The sequence below is a fragment of the Herpailurus yagouaroundi genome, unplaced genomic scaffold (assembly GCF_014898765.1).
Source record: "Herpailurus yagouaroundi ecotype Mexico unplaced genomic scaffold, PumYag 182, whole genome shotgun sequence".
Taxonomy (NCBI): domain Eukaryota; kingdom Metazoa; phylum Chordata; class Mammalia; order Carnivora; family Felidae; genus Herpailurus; species Herpailurus yagouaroundi.
In genome coordinates this window covers 44,020,807-44,039,657 of record NW_024412413.1, presented here as the reverse complement: position 1 = coordinate 44,039,657, position 18,851 = coordinate 44,020,807, and the positions used below count along the sequence as shown (strand labels likewise).

At 35.2% G+C, this 18,851-nt stretch overlaps 1 long non-coding RNA gene across 1 annotated transcript in view; it reads right to left on the bottom strand.

Moving 5' to 3' along the window:
• Positions 1-16,026, bottom strand: part of LOC121040735 (uncharacterized) — a 108,276-nt gene extending 92,250 nt beyond the window's left edge. Inside the window, exon 1 of the long non-coding RNA XR_005795419.1 lies at positions 15,765-16,026. This is a non-coding gene — a long non-coding RNA (uncharacterized LOC121040735). The remainder of the gene's footprint in view (positions 1-15,764) is intronic.
• Between the last annotated feature and the right edge of the window lie 2,825 nt (positions 16,027-18,851).

The window sequence follows — 18,851 nt, the reverse complement described above, 5'->3', positions numbered from 1 at the left end:
GATTAGATAAAAATAAATCTCTTAATTGTAACCATCTTGTTTAAATTTCCTTATACTATTTAAGTGCAAATATTATTATTTTGAAAATTTCAGTTTCAATAATTATTTTAGTTATGAAAAACATTTTCTTCATTCAAATTAGCATCACCAGTAAATAACTCCTTTTATTCTGGAATATATCTGATTAGACTTAATTTTTAGTTTTCAATTTTCTCTCCAGTTTAATGATTAAAGTTCCTAACTTAACTAGATCTTTATTTAAAATGTATCAAAACAAAAATGATATAAATCCTAACCCATAATTTCTAAGAATACAACTGCATCTAATAGCTATTTTATTTTATCTTTAATACAATCCCCCAAACACAATAGTTTTGTACACTTAAGGTTAAATTTTGACCAACTCTGGGCAGAAAACATACTTACATTTTTTGAAAAAATATTTTCAAGTCAGTGAACATATTTTCTCCTATCTAAATGGTATCACAATTCCCAACACCCTCTCCCATCCAGAAATCTATCAGAAAACAGTCAGTTTGAAGCTAGCTAATTTTCTCTATTTCACCAGACCCCTGGGTATCCAGCTCAGTTTCTATCTTGTGACTAAAAGATTACTGGTCCCTTCTTCAGAAATCATGTGCGAGTTAGAAAGGAAAGTGAAAAGGAGCCCTATTTTAAATACAAAGTACAAAAATAAAGAAATTCATCCATTACGTTGATATTCTTTTGATACTAGAATTTGCTGTTCATGTAATCTTACAAGCTTTTTCCTTTATTGCTAATAAATGCTCTTTGAAAGACAGTCTCTTCACTCCTGTAGCTAAAACTGTTGAAACCATGTAATTTCTAATTGCATGAAAAATGTTATTTTAGAGCTTAAAACAATTAATCCTTATACACACATTATATTACCATTTCACAAGTCTAGCACAGTTTGGAAACACATACTCAACATCGCACATACTAATATCCTTTATATTTGTCATAATTAATACTAATAGTTTTATTCAATTACTATTTACTGAATGCTTACTACATGTCTTAGATTTACATGCCTTAGCATATATAAAGTAGATATTGTTTTTCCTATAAAACAATTGAAATCATTTACTGAAGAATGCACATATGTCTAAGTAAATATGTCCCAAGACTATTTTTCTGAAATCAGTGTGATGATTTTAGAGTATTGTTCTTTTCTAGAGACAAAATTCCCCACCGCATAAATTTAATTCTTTCTTAGAAAGAGAAAAATAAACATGACAATCCCATGAATATCCTGGCAATAGCTTTCTTCTTATCTTTTGGGTTATTTGCTAACCTAGTCACCTTCATACTTGTTTTCAGTGTACAAAATGTGACTTTTTTCAATTGAATTGCTACTGAAAATCTTGATTGCTAAATATGATTCTTTCCATTATTTTATGCCTATGTTTCCATTTGATTAGAGAATGTTGTCAATGGCCGTGTGCAATGTAAGCGCTTTCTGCTGGTGGCTAAATGACTCTTGCTGCTAAATCCAATCTGTAAAGACTAGAAGAGGTGCCTACTTCCCCAAATGCATACACACCAATACAGAGCCACAAGAATCGTGATTAATGAAGGACACTACCAAAGGAAACTAATGAAGCTTGCTAAGAGAGTAGATGTTGAATTTTCTCACATTATATGCCTTAAAGTTATACAATTTTATATGTCAATTATATCTTGATAAAGCTAGGACAGGGGAGAGAACAAAAAAGCACAGAAAGGGAAAATGTGCTTTCTCTGCTTGAATTGGGCATCTGTTTTCTCCTGTCCTCAGGCATTGGCTTCCCTGGTTCTCAGGCCTTTCAGGGTTGGACAAGAATTGTACCACTGGCTTTCCTGAGCCTCCAGGTTACAGAAGGCACATAGTGGTACTTCTTAGCCTTCATAATCATGTGAACCAATCCCTCATAATCTCTTTCAATATATCTATTTATATACTTTATTAGTTTTATTTCTCCAGAGAACCCTAATACAGATTTTGACACTGGAGTGGTACTAGAGGAATAGAATTTCAAGGGCAAGCTCAGATTCAAAAGAAGCTATTTCCCAATTTTTCATCTTCTTCCCTACCCCACAACAGTACACACACATACACAAACAAATCACTTGAACTTTTTAGTCATTCTGAATTCTGTTTTACATTACATTTTACAGAGAATGTTGCCCTGAATTAAAATATAAACATTTATCTTGTGGTGGTACCATAATTTCTCTTTCAAGTAATAGATGACTTATTTACCATTACTTCACACCTTCAACTATAAAGTCATCCCTCATCTAGGAGCTGTGTGCAAAGCTCCTTTGATGTTGCATAGGCAAAAGACTTCCTTTTTATTAAAACCCAGATTGTCTTAACATCAGTACAGCTTGAAGAAAGGAAACAGTGTCAGTTTTACCGGCTACCACAAGTTCTATTTTCTGATTCAATTGATGAGATACAAATCAAACGTTATAGTTCCAGTGTGGAATAGATGGATACATATAATTTCAGATCATGAAACATAATCACTTGTACATAGAGGAGTAATATTACATATAGTATTGCCACACACTTTCAGTGGCATACAACAATAAGCATTTAATTAGTTCACTGGTGGATGCAAGCTGATCTCAGTTGCATTCAACTGGGGACAGCTTTGCTTCAAGCAATGTATTTCTCTGAGCATGGCTTCTCTCCTCACTGAGATATAGTGTCATGTCTCTTCTATCTAATTATTCTAGGGTCAAGCTTGAGGAAATAGTCGCTATCAGGGAGAACTCCCCTTATGGTGGTGACAGGGATGCAGGGGAGCAAGTGCAAATACACATGGTCTCTTAAGGGAATTGACACTTGTCACTTCTGTTTCCTAATATTGACCAATAGAAAATGCATGTCTGGTCCTAAAGACAAGCAGGAGGAACATATACTCTGCCCCATTTCCTGAAAGGAATACAAAGTCCCATGGCAAAGGATATGAGAAAGAAGAGTGAAAAGTTGGGATCAATTATTCAAACATACAGAGAAGTTGTGTGTAATGAGAAATTCCTGTACATCACTGCAGGAATGGAACATCGGAATCATTAGATTTGACTGGATTTTAAAATTTAAATTTATACCAAAAGTTACAGTAGACCTAAAACCACATTATAGATGTTCCAGTTCTACTTTATATAATAAACTTTTAAAAAGTTTATACACAATTTGTATATACACAATTAATATGTGTGCTGAAATTTCATAGGAATAGGCACATTTATTTTTAATCAGTGTAAAGGGAAGCTATCAAGTGTTCAGAAACCCTAATAGTTTGGCAAGTAAATAAGGGTAACATGCTTAAACACATGTCTAAATTTATGTTTACAAGTTTCTGTGAAAATATATTCATGTAATCTCCCCCACATCACCCAAATATTTAAAATGTTTTAATGTGAAAAAAATGCTTTAGTTCACATTTGCTTGTAGAAAATGATGTCCAGAAATATAGGTTTCTCCCGTATGGTTCAAATACAGTCCTCTACTTGAAATTGTACCATGATAACACCTGAACATTTATCACATAGAATCCTAATATTATGGCCTCACATGTCATGCTGGTTGAGATTGAAGTTTTACGACCCATTGAAACTTTATTGAGACATTTTTAGAAAACTGTTTTTAAAGCAGCAAAGGAGAATATTCGTTTCTATAGTTGAAAGGAGTATTTTATTTTTTATTTTTTTTAATTTTTTTTTCAACGTTTATTTATTTTTGGGACAGAGAGAGACAGAGCATGAACGGGGGAGGGGCAGAGAGAGAGGGAGACACAGCATCGGAAACAGGCTCCAGGCTCCGAGCCATCAGCCCAGAGCCTGACGCGGGGCTCGAACTCCCGGACCGTGAGATCGTGACCTGGCTGAAGTCGGACGCTTAACCGACTGCGCCACCCAGGCGCCCCTGAAAGGAGTATTTTAAATAGACCACACATTATGATGCAGGGAGTTCACTAGAAATGTAAACATAAAGCTTTAAAAATACCCATTTATCATATTCACTGGGCCTTTATTTCTAACACCAGGATCATGTGATTTATATTAATTTCTTGACTGCTATATTTGGATCTGAGATGAAAAGTTTTAGCTGAAGTACCTCTTATCACCAGCAAAAAATAAATAAATAAATAAATAAATAAATAAATAAATAGCATTCATTCTCTTGACAATTACAATAGTTCATAATCTCATGAGTTCATATTTATTTTTTTCAGATCTTAGAAAGAAAAAAGTAATTTCAAAGCTTTACAAAGTTGGTTGTCAGAATTGATACCCAAATCCCCAAACATCCAGAGAATTTGACAAGTGACTGCATCCTGGGATTCTCTAAGTTGATACAAATCTGGTGGTTTGGGTATTATGGTATTTTTCAGATGATTTAAATATGGGAAAATGGAAAATCATGTGAGGTATGTTAACAATTTTTGTGTAAAATGTATCAAGGAATTTTTACTGTCTACCCAAGACTAAATTACACATACAAATTCCAGGAGAAAATTGTCCAGGATTACAAAGACCACCTCAATTCTTTTTTAACCTTCTTTTTTTTTTTCTAAAGTTTCGTCAGGGGTATAGAGTGAGAAGTGACTCATTAATTCATTTATTTATCACATGCTGTCAACCACTAAGCTGGACACTGATGATTTAAGAAGAAAAAGATATAATTTTTGCCCTCCAAGCATAGTGTTGCATACAAGGAAGTAAAGAGGAAATTATTACATTCTGACATGATAGATACTTTGGTAGTGTTTGAAAATGGGATGTTGGGAGGGTATTGAACACAGAGGAAGTCTCCATAGGGTATATGCCCTCATGGGCATTTGTCCTTGAATAAGTATTTTCAGTATTAATATTTCTTTTTCTTTTCTTTCTTTCTTTCTTTCTTTCTTTCTTTCTTTCTTTCTTTCTTTCTTTCTTTCTTTCTTCCTTTCTTTTCTTTCAAGTGGGAGAGAGGGCCAGAAAGAAAGAATCTTAATCAGGCTCCATACTCAGGTATAGAGCCTGCCACGGGGTTCTATTCCATGACCCTGGGATCATGACCTGAGCCAAAATCCAGAGTTGGACGCTCAACCGATTGAGCCACCCAGGCACATCCACCATTAGTTTTTATAATGAAAAGAATTCTGAGTCTCCCTTTACTATCGAGGTTCAGTAAAATTTTGATTTGTGAGCATAGGTTGTTCCGGAAACATGTTTGTAATCCAAAGCACTCGTCTATCAAAGCAAATTTCAAGAACCATTAGCTCAGTTGTGATCATGTGACATTCAGTGCAATATTAGTAGTATTGCAAGACCTCGCTTGTTTATCAAGTTAAAATGTATTAAAAATGTTTGCTTCTCTTGCGGAACCCTCACAGACCAAGTTACTTGCAATCCAGTTTTACTGTTATTTTGCCTATAATAACACAATAAGAGAATCACAGAGCAGGCCCCTAGAAATTGAATAACTCCATATCCACCATTAAAATGAAATTTCCTTGGGGCACCTGGGTGACTCAGTAGGTTAAGCATCCAACTTTGACTCAGGTTGATCGCAGTTCGTGGGTTTGAGCCATGCGTCTGGCTCTGTGCTAACAGCTCAGAGCCTAGAGCCTGCTTTGAATTCTGTGTCTCCTTCTCTCTCTACCCCTCCATCGCTCACACTCTGTCTCTCCCTCAAAAATAAATAAAAGTTTTTAAAAAAATTAAAATGAACTCTTTTCAAAAACATCCCTCAGGTTGTGACTGGGTCCTGGTAAGAGACATTTCTCAGTGGGACACCAGTCACTACAAAACCTTAGCTGCTCATCATGAATCAGGTATTTATTGATTTTCCTAATCACAAGCTGAGCAGTGTGCAGCCGCGTTCCATTATCAGTTTGAGGTAAAATTCAACTTGAGAAAATCTGAAGTCAAAAGGAGGTTGGACATGGCACATATTAGGATTGAGGGAAAGAATCATAGAAAAAGAAGCCATGTTTTGTAGGGAAAGGTATTATCAAATGCCTCAAAAAAATAAACTTTACTTTTCCAAGGGTAACCTGGATATAGTCACTGTTGTGTACCCAAAGTGCCTATCCTGAAGGTTAATCCTGAGATTCATGTGCCATCATAACGTGGGAAGACTAGCTGTTACCTAATGGTTGGTTGATTAAAATAATCTCATTCTACTAAGGAGTGGGCAGTGATTTGAAAGAGTGATTGGAATTTGTCTTCCTGAACATAATGCTTCTGTCAGAATGAGAATTTCTTGAAGTTACCAAAAGCTTTATTTACCATCCTATTTTTTACACATATCTTGTCAAAAAAATGAACTTCATAGAAAAATAAACGAGGCAATATGCTGACACCCATGGGATTTACTGCTCTTAACATGTACCCTTTAGCCTAGGAGCAATTTTAGAATGGCTTATTGAAAACTTACAGTACTAGATATAGATGATACCTTAGGACATTAGGATGTTGCCCTATAGTACATGATATATGTTTTTTGGGGGTAAGTTTAATTTATTTAGTTGAGAGAGAGAGAGAGGGAGAGAGAGAGGGAGAACATAAGCAGGGAGAAGCAGAGAGAGAGGGAGAGAAAGAATCCCAAGCAGGCAGTGGAGAGCCCAACGCAGGGCTAGAACACATTAAGTGTGAGATCGTGACCTGAGCAGAAACCGAGTCAGACACTTAACTGACCAAGCCGTCCAGGCACCCCACATGATATAGCTTTTTAACAGTGATCAACATATAGTGTTCTTTCTCTGGTAACCAGGATATGCTGATCTACAAAACAAGAGACCTATTTGAAAATAATCTAGCTTCCTAGTCCCATGCTTTGGGGTTCTACTGATTTGGAGGTCTTTATTTCTTAGAAAAGAATGCTCCTAGTCCTTATTCCACTAAATAAGAATTTGCATTGCCATCTGATCATTTAAGACTGTTTTTAATGTTTATTTATTTTTGAGAAGTTGGGGAGGGAGTGGGGCAGAGAGAGAGAGAGAGAGAATTCCAAGCAAGCTTTGTGCTGTCAGCACAGAGACCAACATGGGGCTCATACTCACAAACTGGGAAATCATAACCTGAGATCATGACCTGAGTTGAAGTTGGATGCTTAACTGACTGAGTCACTCAGGCGCCCTCACTTAACACTTCTTATTGCTACTCTACTAGCAGCATAAGGATTGTGGCAAATAATCCCAATTGGTAAGGGGAAATAGGTTTGATGCTTAACAACGGAGGCAAAGAGATGGTTCCCTGTATCCCTGGGTCCCAGCAAATCCTCTGGAATACTTCATAGTATTGTTTAGTCTAGTGGTAAATTTAATGAAACACTACAGAAAAGGAATGTGTACAAGATCAGGATCACCAAAGGGTTAGAATCTCCAGCAATGAAAGTTTGAATCATTTCACCAAGAAAAGAACAGCATCGAGATGAGATGCTGACTGAGAATAAAGGGAACATGGAAGGGGTATTGTAGAAGGAAATGATAAATAAAACCCATGGCCTTCTTACTAATTCAAAACAGAGGATATTGTATACTTACCATTTTTTCTTGTACTCTTTCCTGTGAGTGTGCGCGTGCACAAGTGTGTGCTTAATATTAACTGTCCTCTTCCCTAACTTACCCCTTCTATTTTATATAAAGAGTTGGTAGTTAATGGTAAAATGTAATTTATAGTTTATGGGATATCAAAGTGAGATGGCTGAACTCAAAAAGAAAGAGCATCACCCAGAGATTGAAACAGCAACTAATGATACTTTGGGACTCTCAATATTGGAAGACAGTAGGCAGATTTTCATTTGTATATAGGATTAAATACATTATGTAGGAAACAGGCACGATTTTGTAGTTTGTTTGTTTGTTTGTTTGGACTTTTAAGTATGAGTAGGAACCCTGTTAAAAATTTCATTAAGATCCAGAAGACTAGGAGTTGATACTGAGATCCTCATTCTAACATCGGTATTTCAGACAATGCCAATACAGGGAAAAAATACAATTAAAGCAATGTATGTATAGAAGCAAGATCTAGTTTTCTCTTAAATCTATTTTGACCCTTTTTTTAATTTTTCAGTTTCAGAAATACAATATAGTATTTTTTTCTTTCCAGAGAGTTTAATATAAAACTTTGTTATAAACACTTATGTAATGATTTCTTAGACTATATGAAGTTAAGAAACATAACAAAACTAATATAATTTTTTATAAATAGGCATAAGACTTGTTAAATTTGGATATGATTGTTAATTATAAATAATTATAAATGTGCATGTGCAAATTTATGTATTTGAATAACATTTGAATCAGCTGTTAATAATCCCTCAAAAGAATATTGCACACTTTTAAATCACAGGTGAACTGTAGGCTGTACAAATGAAAATAGAAAAAGCTCAATTTTCCCTGGTGCCAAAAGGAAAAGAGACCCTCCCCCCCACCAACACACACATACCTTTTTCTTTTTGTTTTCTTTTTTTGATTTCAAGTTTTTATTTAAAATTTTTTTAACATTTTTTATTATTTATTTTTGCGACAGAGAGAGACAGAGCATGAACAGGAGAGGGGCAGAGAGAGAGGGAGACACAGAATCTGAAACAGGCTCCAGGCTCTGAGCTGTCAGCACAGAGCCTGATGCGGGGCTCGAACTCCTGGACCGTGAGATCATGACCTGAGCCGAAGTCGGATGCTTAACCGACTGAGCCACCCAGGCGCCCCTCAAGTTTTTATTTAAATTCTAGTTAATATACATGGTGAAATTGGTTTCAGGTATAGAATTAGGACACACCTTTTTCCTAATGCATTTACTATAGAAAACATGAATTGTGAATCCTTTTACTACGCTTTTGATATGTATAGATATTTTTTTAAAGGCTAAATAAGCCTTTTACCAGTTTTGCAACCCAGGAATATTTCCTGAGGACCCTGGAAACCATCTCTTTGAAATTTAATCAAAGAAGGCAGCACTCCAATTCCCAATTTTCTGAGGGCATGGAGGCCTACCTTCAGCTGGCACCTGACTCCAAGTCTCCAGCTTACCTCTTTGATCATAAAGATATAAGATTTTTTAAATACAGGCCATGAGCCAACACAGGTGTCTGCCCTAATTAACACATGGATTTATGAGGAACTACAGATGACAAAGGGCAATGTCAGGTCCCTTACTTGAAGACTAGTTTGTCTATTGATTGATTATTTTAAGAATATGTAAGTAATGGGATGTATTTGCTTGGCTAAATAAGAGGTGATATTTCTTTCTCTACTTGCTGTTTCTTTAGTGAATGCCTGTGCTGTGCAGTGCATTCTGCTATAATTCCTATTCAATAATAAGACTTTTTTTTCTCTTTTACCTTTGTGGAGAGGTTTTCTGGGTTGGGAGTATATTTTAATTTATTTTTAATTTTTAGTTTTAATTTTTATTTTAATTTTTCTGGGTTGGGAGTTTTATTTTTATTTTTAATTTAAAATTTTTAATTTTATTTTTAATTTTAATTTTTATTTTTAAAAAAAATTTTTTTTAATTTTATTTTTAATTTATTTTTAATTTTATTTTTCCAACAGTATCTGAAAGAGGCAATGCGAGGCAAGGATGGCTTGCATCTGTATCTGGGTCTTCTCCCCAAACTTGTGTTAAAATCCATGGAGTAAAGTAGGAATATAAGTAGGACTGCTTTTTTTTCTGCAATAAAAGGGTGAATTGATGAGAATAAACACAAGTCAAAGGCTTGCTTTGCCTGCTTTTTTTCCTGAAAGCCTAAACCTCAAATTATAAATGTTTGTACTTCATTAATACAAAAAGCCAATCCTAAATACGTCAACAATAATAAAAAGAAGATATGCAAGTCTACAAGAGCAATGATTAGAAGGTAATGCCAGCAGATTTAAATTTCTTGCCTTGGGCCTGCCTTGGGTATCCAGAGTAACAAGACCATTCAAAGAATGATTCCAAGAAGATTTTTCTAAAATTTGTTGAACTGAGAGAAGAATGTAGCTAGAGTTTTCTGAGTCCTTTGAAATTCTTTTTTATCCACTCCTGGAATTACAATATTCGAAACCAACATTATAAATGGAGTTGGCAAGTGGAAGAATCAAGAGAAGAAGGAATAGGAAGTCTTGCTAGAATAACAAAGATAGAAAAAAAAAAAAAAAGAGTGAGATAGTAGTTATCCAAGAAAAAGATATATGGAGGTAAGGCAGTATAGGAACCACAAATTGCATAGGAAAAGGAACATAAGACCAATCTAACTGCAGAAATTGGAAAGGAAGGCAGGGTATGCAAGTGCCAGGAAGCCCCAGACTTAAAGTATCTGTTAATTATACCAGTGAAAAGTCCCCCAAAAATGTTCAGTTTCAAATGAATAATTCATATTGTGGAACATATCTGTGAAAATTCTTTTCTGGAAGTGCCTCTCCATATTGTGCCTGCTCACATGCCAAGGTTTCACCCCTGTTTTGTCCTTGCTTGTCCCATTGCTAGCATTGCATACATCACACTGTATTAAAAAATAATAATAGACTTTTTTTAGAGGAGTTTTTAATATACAGAAAAAATGAGCTGAAAACATAGAGTTCTCTATGCCCCCTCTCTTCTTGCATAGTTTCCCCTATCATAATTATATTGCTTTATTCCATTTTTATTATATTTTCTTAATTTCTCATTCACTCATTAGTAGAAGCATTGTAACTTATTCATTGCTAAACAAAGATACTCAATAAATGCCAATTTTTAAATCAAACAATATAAATTGGGTAGTAAAATCATGTGTAACTTCTCACTGTAGTTTTTGATATCAGGAACTCATAATAAATGAAATCCATAGACTTCTTTCATTTAAAAAATGCAAGTGTGTATATATATATATATATATATACATATATATATATATACATATACATACGTACATACATACATATATAATCTCCTGATCTCCAACTTTGAATATAAGGTTTAAAATAACAGGTTCTCTCAACTTCAGCACTATGGACAATCTTTGTTGTGAGGGGCTGTCTGGTGCATTGTACGATTTTAAGTAGCATTCCAACCGCTATTTACTAAATGCCAGGAGCAATTCGTTCCCCTACAATGACAATAAAAATGTCTCCGGACATTGCTGGATGTCTCTTTTGTGGCAAAATTGCTGGGGGTCGTGAATTTCCGAAGATAACTTCACCAGACCACAGCTAAGAAGGTCTGCATTAGTATTAATTTCAAAATAATGCTAATTGGGGTCCATTTTGATCAATTATAAATGAAAGAGAAAAAGATGACAAAAGGACAACTTGATTATGCATAAAAATGAATTTATCAGAGGGGCACCTGGATGGCTCAGTTCATTAAGCACCTGACTCTTGATCTCGGCTCAGGTCATGATCTTGCAGTTTGTGGGATCGAGCCCCACATCAGGCTCTGAGCTGGCAGCACAGAGCCTGCTAGAGATTCTCTCTCTCTCTCTCTCTCTCTCTCTCTCTCTCTCTCTCTCTCTCCGCCCCTCTCACCTCTCAAAATAAATAAATAAACTTTAAAAAAATAAATTTGTCAGATATAAGAAATACTGTTTGATTAAATGTCTAACATATATTTACTGCAGTTTTTCTAGCATATATAAAACAAGTAATTATTCAGCAAAGTTCTTAGCTGGCAACCTGATGTAAAAATTTGACATTTGTTGCTTCCAGCCTTTCATTTCATTTACAAATTGGAATTTCAAGTTTATATTTTTAAATTATTCCTTGAGAAAATGCAATGACACTTATTAAATCAGTAATGGAAACCACTATAATACTAGCAACATAACTCATAAAGCTGTGTTCTAGTTGCCCAGGTATAGATCCACATTACTGAATGCCTCTAGAGTACATAAATCTACAAAGCGACACTGAGCAGGTCCCACTATTTGCAGGACACTGGGAGCTAAAAGAAGTCCTAAAAAGTGAGGAGAAGACATGGTCTTTGTTTTCAAAAAAAAAACAAACAAACAAACAAACAAACAAACATTGTCCTTCAGTATCCTGAGGACCAGAGTTTAAAGTTTAGTTCTGGATTAATTTACTTTCTAAGCAAAAACTGTCAGGTTGGTTTTAGTATTGAAGAAACTTACCTCTGTAAAAGTAAGAAACACGCACTGCCTTGTTTTTGGTGCCTGATAAAGCCATGATAAATATGGTACAGAGCATGACAATTGTATGGAGTTCCTAATAAATTATTACCAAACAAAATACTGTCTCTGTATTAAGTGTAAGATATATACATGTTATAGGTACTTATTAGCTAGCAACAGATTTGGATATTTATGTGTATTTATATGTGTACATTTTCAATTTTATTAGTGATGAAATTTCTGAAAATTCCCTTCCCTTGTGTCCTTGAGGCCAAAGATTTGTTTGTTTGTTTATTTACCTGTGTACACCTCGGTGTGTCCAGCACAATTCTCATCTGGTTGATCTCCGTGAGTAGAATTTAGGTGAGGTAAATTGAATTGAATTGCTTGAAAGTGAAACCTCCTTTTAGCACTGCTTATTCCCCTAGACTCGTGGAGGTAGCTGGAGCTGAAATGCAACAGCCAGCTATTTTTCATTACTATATACAACACCACTGCTAGGTTGGCACAAAGAAATAAAATGCCTTGACACAAAGAGTTAACGTGATTGCCAAGCTTAAAGCTATTAGATCCAAGGTAGATCTAAGATATCTGGCTCAATGCCAGAGCCTTTGGCTTCATAGCCTGCTGCCTTTCCTTTATGGATAATTATGATTTTTGATTGGAGCGTACATCAACTTTTACGTACTGGTTTGGCAACTGACATGTCAGGTGTGTGGTGACTCTTCAAATGAACTGACTTGGAATTCTCACCCCACAAATTACAGTCCCAGAGTATATAGTTTAAAAACTTCTCTTGGCTTGCCACCTTGTGGTGGATTTTTCAAAGTAACAAAACTCAGTCTCGAAAGAAATCATTGGCTTCCAACCTTGTTAAGAACAATAATTTCCATATGAAAAAATAAGTAAATTTGCAATGAGGGCAGTAAAGATCTAAAAATATCATCTGTAATTTAAAATCAGCATTTATGATGAAAATTTTTTTCATTATTTCCGCAAATATCCCCACATTAAACTTGGGAAAAAATAAGGAAAATATTACCACAATCCCCCCAAAACGTATGTGATATCATGAAATTAGTTCAAAACCTTTCTCTTTCATTGGTTACTTTATGAAAAGTTTAAAATTAGATTTAGCTCCTAAGCAAATCTTAATGTAATAAGAAATTGCATGTGCACTAAGACAACTTACAATTTACCATCAATTTTTAAAGCATGCAGTTATAATGAACTATATGATACATGGTTGGATTATGAGCTAATTTGATTATTATTCAAATAGAATTTATTAGTTGATAAATAGCATGATTTATTAGAGTGTTTGAAATGTGAATGTTCATATTTGTTTTTGTCTTGATGACCATGGATCATCAGCTCTCTGGAAGTATATCTAGTATGTTCTAAAACTAAATTAATTACTTGTCTTAGAACGGCTTTGAGTTTCCTCAGAAGAAATGAGATCATTTGACTGGGATGTATAATTAAAAGACCAAGATAATTGCTACAATCCAATAACAAAACAGGAACACAGGTTAACCACAATGCCATCTATCATACTGGTGGAAGAAGGTTGACAAATGATTGCTAACACTTCAAATTCATAAACCAGGTGATCTATTTGAAGACAATGTTAGATAGTATCGGGTACTAAGAACTCTGCTTTATATGCACTAGCACTAACCATTTTCACAAACTACCAAAATTGCTAAAATGAGAGTTTTTGATTCCACAGAACAAATTCAGAAATCCTGCTTCAAATGTGTTTTCCACTTGAAGATGGCTAAATTCAAACCAAGTCTGAACGGAGTACTACTCTGATGTAGTTAGTGGTGGGCTCATTTATCCTCATCATTCCCAATTTAAGGAAACGTAGCACAGTGGGAGATTCCACACCTGGACCAAAATCGGTTGCTTTCATTTTTTATTGGTCAGGGAAATAACTCTTATTGAGATTTAAACTCAGATGAAAATTGTAACTGCTTCATCTTTCAGTTAGAAAACTACTTAGATATGGGGCGCCTGGGTGGCGCAGTCGGTTAAGCGTCCGACTTCAGCCAGGTCACGATCTCGCGGTTCTGAGTTCGAGCCCCGCGTCGGGCTCTGGGCTGATGGCTCAGAGCCTGGAGCCTGTTTCTGATTCTGTGTCTCCTTCCCTCTCTGCCCCTCCCCCATTCATGCTCTGTCTCTCTCTGTCCCAAAAATAAAATAAACGTTGAAAAAAAAATTAAAAAAAAAAAAAAAGAAAACTACTTAGATATGATGCAGACCTCTTGTGCAAACCTTTAATTTAAGGGCAAAATACCCTAAGGAAACGGCATCAAAAAGGGCAGCCTCAGGTAATCTTATTCCCAATCCAGTTCTATTTAAACAACTCCTCATTGCCTTCATACTTATAGACACTCACAGGTTTTAACGTTCATCATAAATTCCGGACATTCTGTTTTGTGCCACTATCATACAAGATAGATTTTTATTACTTTATTTTTTAAATCATTTACCATGGTGTGGTCTTTATTCTGAGTAAATGGAGAAAAAAAATGCGAGAAAACACCTTCATTTCAATTACTATTTTTTTTTTTCTTAATGAACATATGTCTTTAGGTCTAATCCAGCTATCTCACAGTTTGTGCTTTGATGACTTTATGAAATCTTTTCCATTATGCCTTTGAAGTGGCCCCATTTTCTTAATAGAAGAAATATATTTAAATTGTCTGAGAGCTATGTTTGCACTCCTTGCTTTCTGCCCTCGGATATCTGAAACTAGAAACTCTATCAAAAATAGTCTTAATTTACTTGCTAACATTCACTCTCTCGGTAGGAATAATTTTGATTAGTAGGGAAAGTGCTTTCTCATTGTCTTCTTTCACTGGCAAATAATACATTGCTCTTGGATCTTTCTTTGCTGAGCCTAGAGCCTTTAGATTCATTATCCAATTAATCCTCCTAACATTGCTGTAAAGTAAGAATGGGGAGTAAATTCTGAATCTACACGTAGGGAGATTAAATGACTTATATAATGTCACCAAATGGGTAAAAAGCAGAGTTGAGAAAACTGCTTAAGGCTTGCCTTTATTGCAATATCAGGTCATTATTTCTCATATTACAAGAACCTCTTCAGAGATAGCTGGTACTAGGAGTTGAGAGGTAAACAGGTTTCTTCATATTGAATTGTAACAATGTTCTCGAAAATGGCCTTTTGAAATAAGTGGGGATGTAAATGCATTTATATTGGCAGAACATAGTGCGTGGTATTTTAATGATATATGGAATAAAATCACTTGTTTTTCTGTTATGTGAACTAGTTAGCATGCATTCATAAATTACAATATTAACATTCACTAAGAAGTGATTGTTGAACCGACTGTATTTTTTCTTTCTCCCTTTATTTTCTTTCTCCCTTTAATTTATTATTAATAAATTAGTTTAATCCATCTCCTTTATCACATGAGGATAGTGAAACTCAATTTCATTTTTATTTGATTATTTTAATTATGTATTTTTGAGTTTTTTTTTATATTCCTACAAAAGCAATTCAAGGAGCACCATTTATTTTTAAACAAAACTTAGTTGAGTTTGTAAAAAGCCAAAAAAAATCACATATTAAATATCTTACATGTTTATCCATTTCCCACCTTTCCTTGTTGCATAAGAAAACTATGAAAATCATTACCTGCATGGTACGTGTGACTGTAGGTTCGACTATAATCCAAAAGTTGAAATGTCAGAAATCCCAGAAGCACAGAGTTCCCAACAGGACTTCAAGCCCAAGTATGCAGGCCAGGGAAGACGGGAGATTCAGATAAGCTTCAACTGCACACTTGAACTTTAGGCTCTTTAGAAGAACACAGATTTGGATTCATTTGAGATTTTCTTTTTGTAAGTCAGTAGATAATAGATCTGAAGGAACCTTTTAAAATCCCTTTGAATTTCTCCTTTGCATAAAACAACTTTAGGAAAAATGAAAGCTGAAGGTCCAAGGTCACCTGAAATATGATCTGTGGTTCCCTGCTCACTCTGGTGGGTTGATGCCACCTTATGGAGCAAGAGGTTCACTACAATGCATGTTGCAATAGCCACTAAGACCTAAGTTCCAGGAGAAGTGCTCACAACTTAAATTTAGTCAATAGAAAACCATTATACTGCATACCTAAAAGGAATGGGATTAAATACTAAATTCTATTATAATACTTTAAGAGTTAAAGCTCTTGGTTTTATATTGCGTATTAATCAGATATAAGATTCACTTTCCATTGGCAGTATAATAGAGTTGTGTTTAAAGCATATGTGCAGTCCTATTTCAAACATTCAGAAAAGATTAACTCTTATATTGTGTCTTCTTGTGTCTCCTTTCATTTTACCCTCCTTTCTTTGTTTCAAGTTATATGTATGTAGACTGATAAGTTACTCAAAAGTGGCTAGATGTAAACTCACCTATCTAAATTTAAAAATATAGTAATTGTGCTAATATTAAGACTAAGTAGAAAGATTAAGCCAGGAGACAGTAACCTTGCAGAATGCTCGTTGTGAGCTTGTGTGAGGATCATGAACACAGGGTAGGAACTTCTACTAAATCATTTTAGGAAATAAATAAAGAAGAACAAGGAAAATATCTGTAGCTTTTAGTAAAAGAAAAAAAAATGCTTTCAAAAAGTATGAAGCAATCAAGATGTGCGGGTCCCAGTGTCTGAATAGAAAAGGGAAGCTTAATGCAGAGAGACGCTGGGTCCCAACGCAGGCTTCAGAACATTGGATATAGGGTCTAGATAAGAGGTTACTTACAAGTGACTTCAGTGTTAATTTTAACACGTAATAGAATATTAAAAAAAAAAAACCAGTTTCTTGGACATATTAATTAAGTTGTAGGTTATTGAGCGCTCTAAAACCTGGAATTCTTCATTGATCTAAACTCTATGCTCAATGATTCTGAGACCTCTCTGATCAATCAGAATCACTTGGGCCTCTTTTATATGATGCTTTTCTGACCAATCCTATTACTAACTCTGAGCAGTAACTCTATTGGTGGAATTTGCCTAGATCCCTAGTCCCAGCGATTTGGATATATGTGATAAAATGAATTGTTATCACTGACCTTTGTCAGCTGAAAGCATTTCATGGCATTTCTTGACCATATTCCTGTGAATGGCTTTCTTAGTCCTGCTCTACTTATTAAAAGCACTTGTTAAAAAATATTCAGAGGAAACACCTGTGAGTCTGTTGTACTCAAAGTTGAGGCTCTCAGGAATAATTTACTTGTAGATACACATTCACGTTAATATCATTCTTCTATCTTCATTCTCAGTAACTTCAAAGGGAGTGCAGCATGAATTGCCAGCAATATCCTCAATAACAGGTGAGCCATGCAGAATAGTACTGAGAATCGGGTGCTTTTTCTTTCCCCACTCTTGTGAGGCTATAGAAGAATTCACCATTTTCTGTCTACTGTCAACAGGGTTTGAGGTTCAGATGAATATGATCTTTCTCAGTTCTTCCTATCATAGAATTCTGGTTAGTCTTTTCCATATTATTTTTCTTGGTCTTGCCATCCACATCCTTATCTTTAATCGCTACAATCTGAGAAGCTAACTTAACCTTCTTCATTACCATATCTCTTGCTATCTGAACATCATATTTCATTTTAGTCTCCTTTCTTCTCCAAATGAACGTTCACTATGAGCATTACTCTGTCCTTTCAGAGTACCCATTCTAGCGTTATTTTTCTATGTGTGGGGTTGCGGAGGGGGTCGGTGATAGCATTATTTTGGTTTCTTAGTCAATGTGCTCACCATTATCAACTCAGATGATGAAGGGATCTTCAGGAAAGGACTCTCAGGCTAAATTCTCATCACAAAGAGAATTGTGGTTGTAAGCTGTCAGCACAAAAATAATTTGAAAAGACATCAGTACAAAATTATCTAATCTTAACTACGTATGCCTTTGTTTGCAGACAAAATCTTTGAAGCCAGTTGCTGCAGCAGACCTCAAAGTATCAATTATTCTCGCCACTGCTTATGTATACTCGGGCCAGTAGCGATGATGTCTACAATGTCTACCCATTGTCCAACTTAGAATGTATATTATTTTTCTTAGTGGCTCCTTAACAAGGCATTGACAACCATCTCCTTTAGGAGAATTTAGTTTGGGTATAAAATGTGAATACTAACAGATAGCAGTGGGCGATCTTGCTGGAATATAAAGGCTCTTGTTTCCTTCCCCTGTGCATGCCCCATAGGAGAGTGTGGATGCTGCTGGAGAGTTGCAGAGAAAATCAAGTGGGAGAGGAATGAGGAAAGGGTGCAAGGTTCTCACAAAAGGACTGATAGTTGAGATCAGAGGTTGGCAAATTTTCTCTTTAACTAGCCAGACGGTAAATATTTTAGGTTCCCAGAGCCATATGGTCTCTGCGTAACTACTTAAGTCTGCTGTTGTCACATGGAAACACCCACAGACAATATGTAAACACTGTGTGTTCCAATAAACTTTACCAAATCAGGCAGCAAGCCAGATTTGGCCTACAAGCCATGGTTTGCCAACCCCTGCATTAGATAATAATTAATAGTGATGAAATTATGTTATGGAAAAAGAACAAAAGTCATGGGTTCCAGAATCATCTCTGACACTAGCTGTCCAGGGAAAACGTCTTTCCTAATTAGAAAAATTTTCATATCTGTAAAATGAGAGGGTTAAACTTACCTTTTCTAAAGTTACTCTATGCTCTAAAATTATATGAGTTTATACTGTGCTCATTTATCTTTAAGAA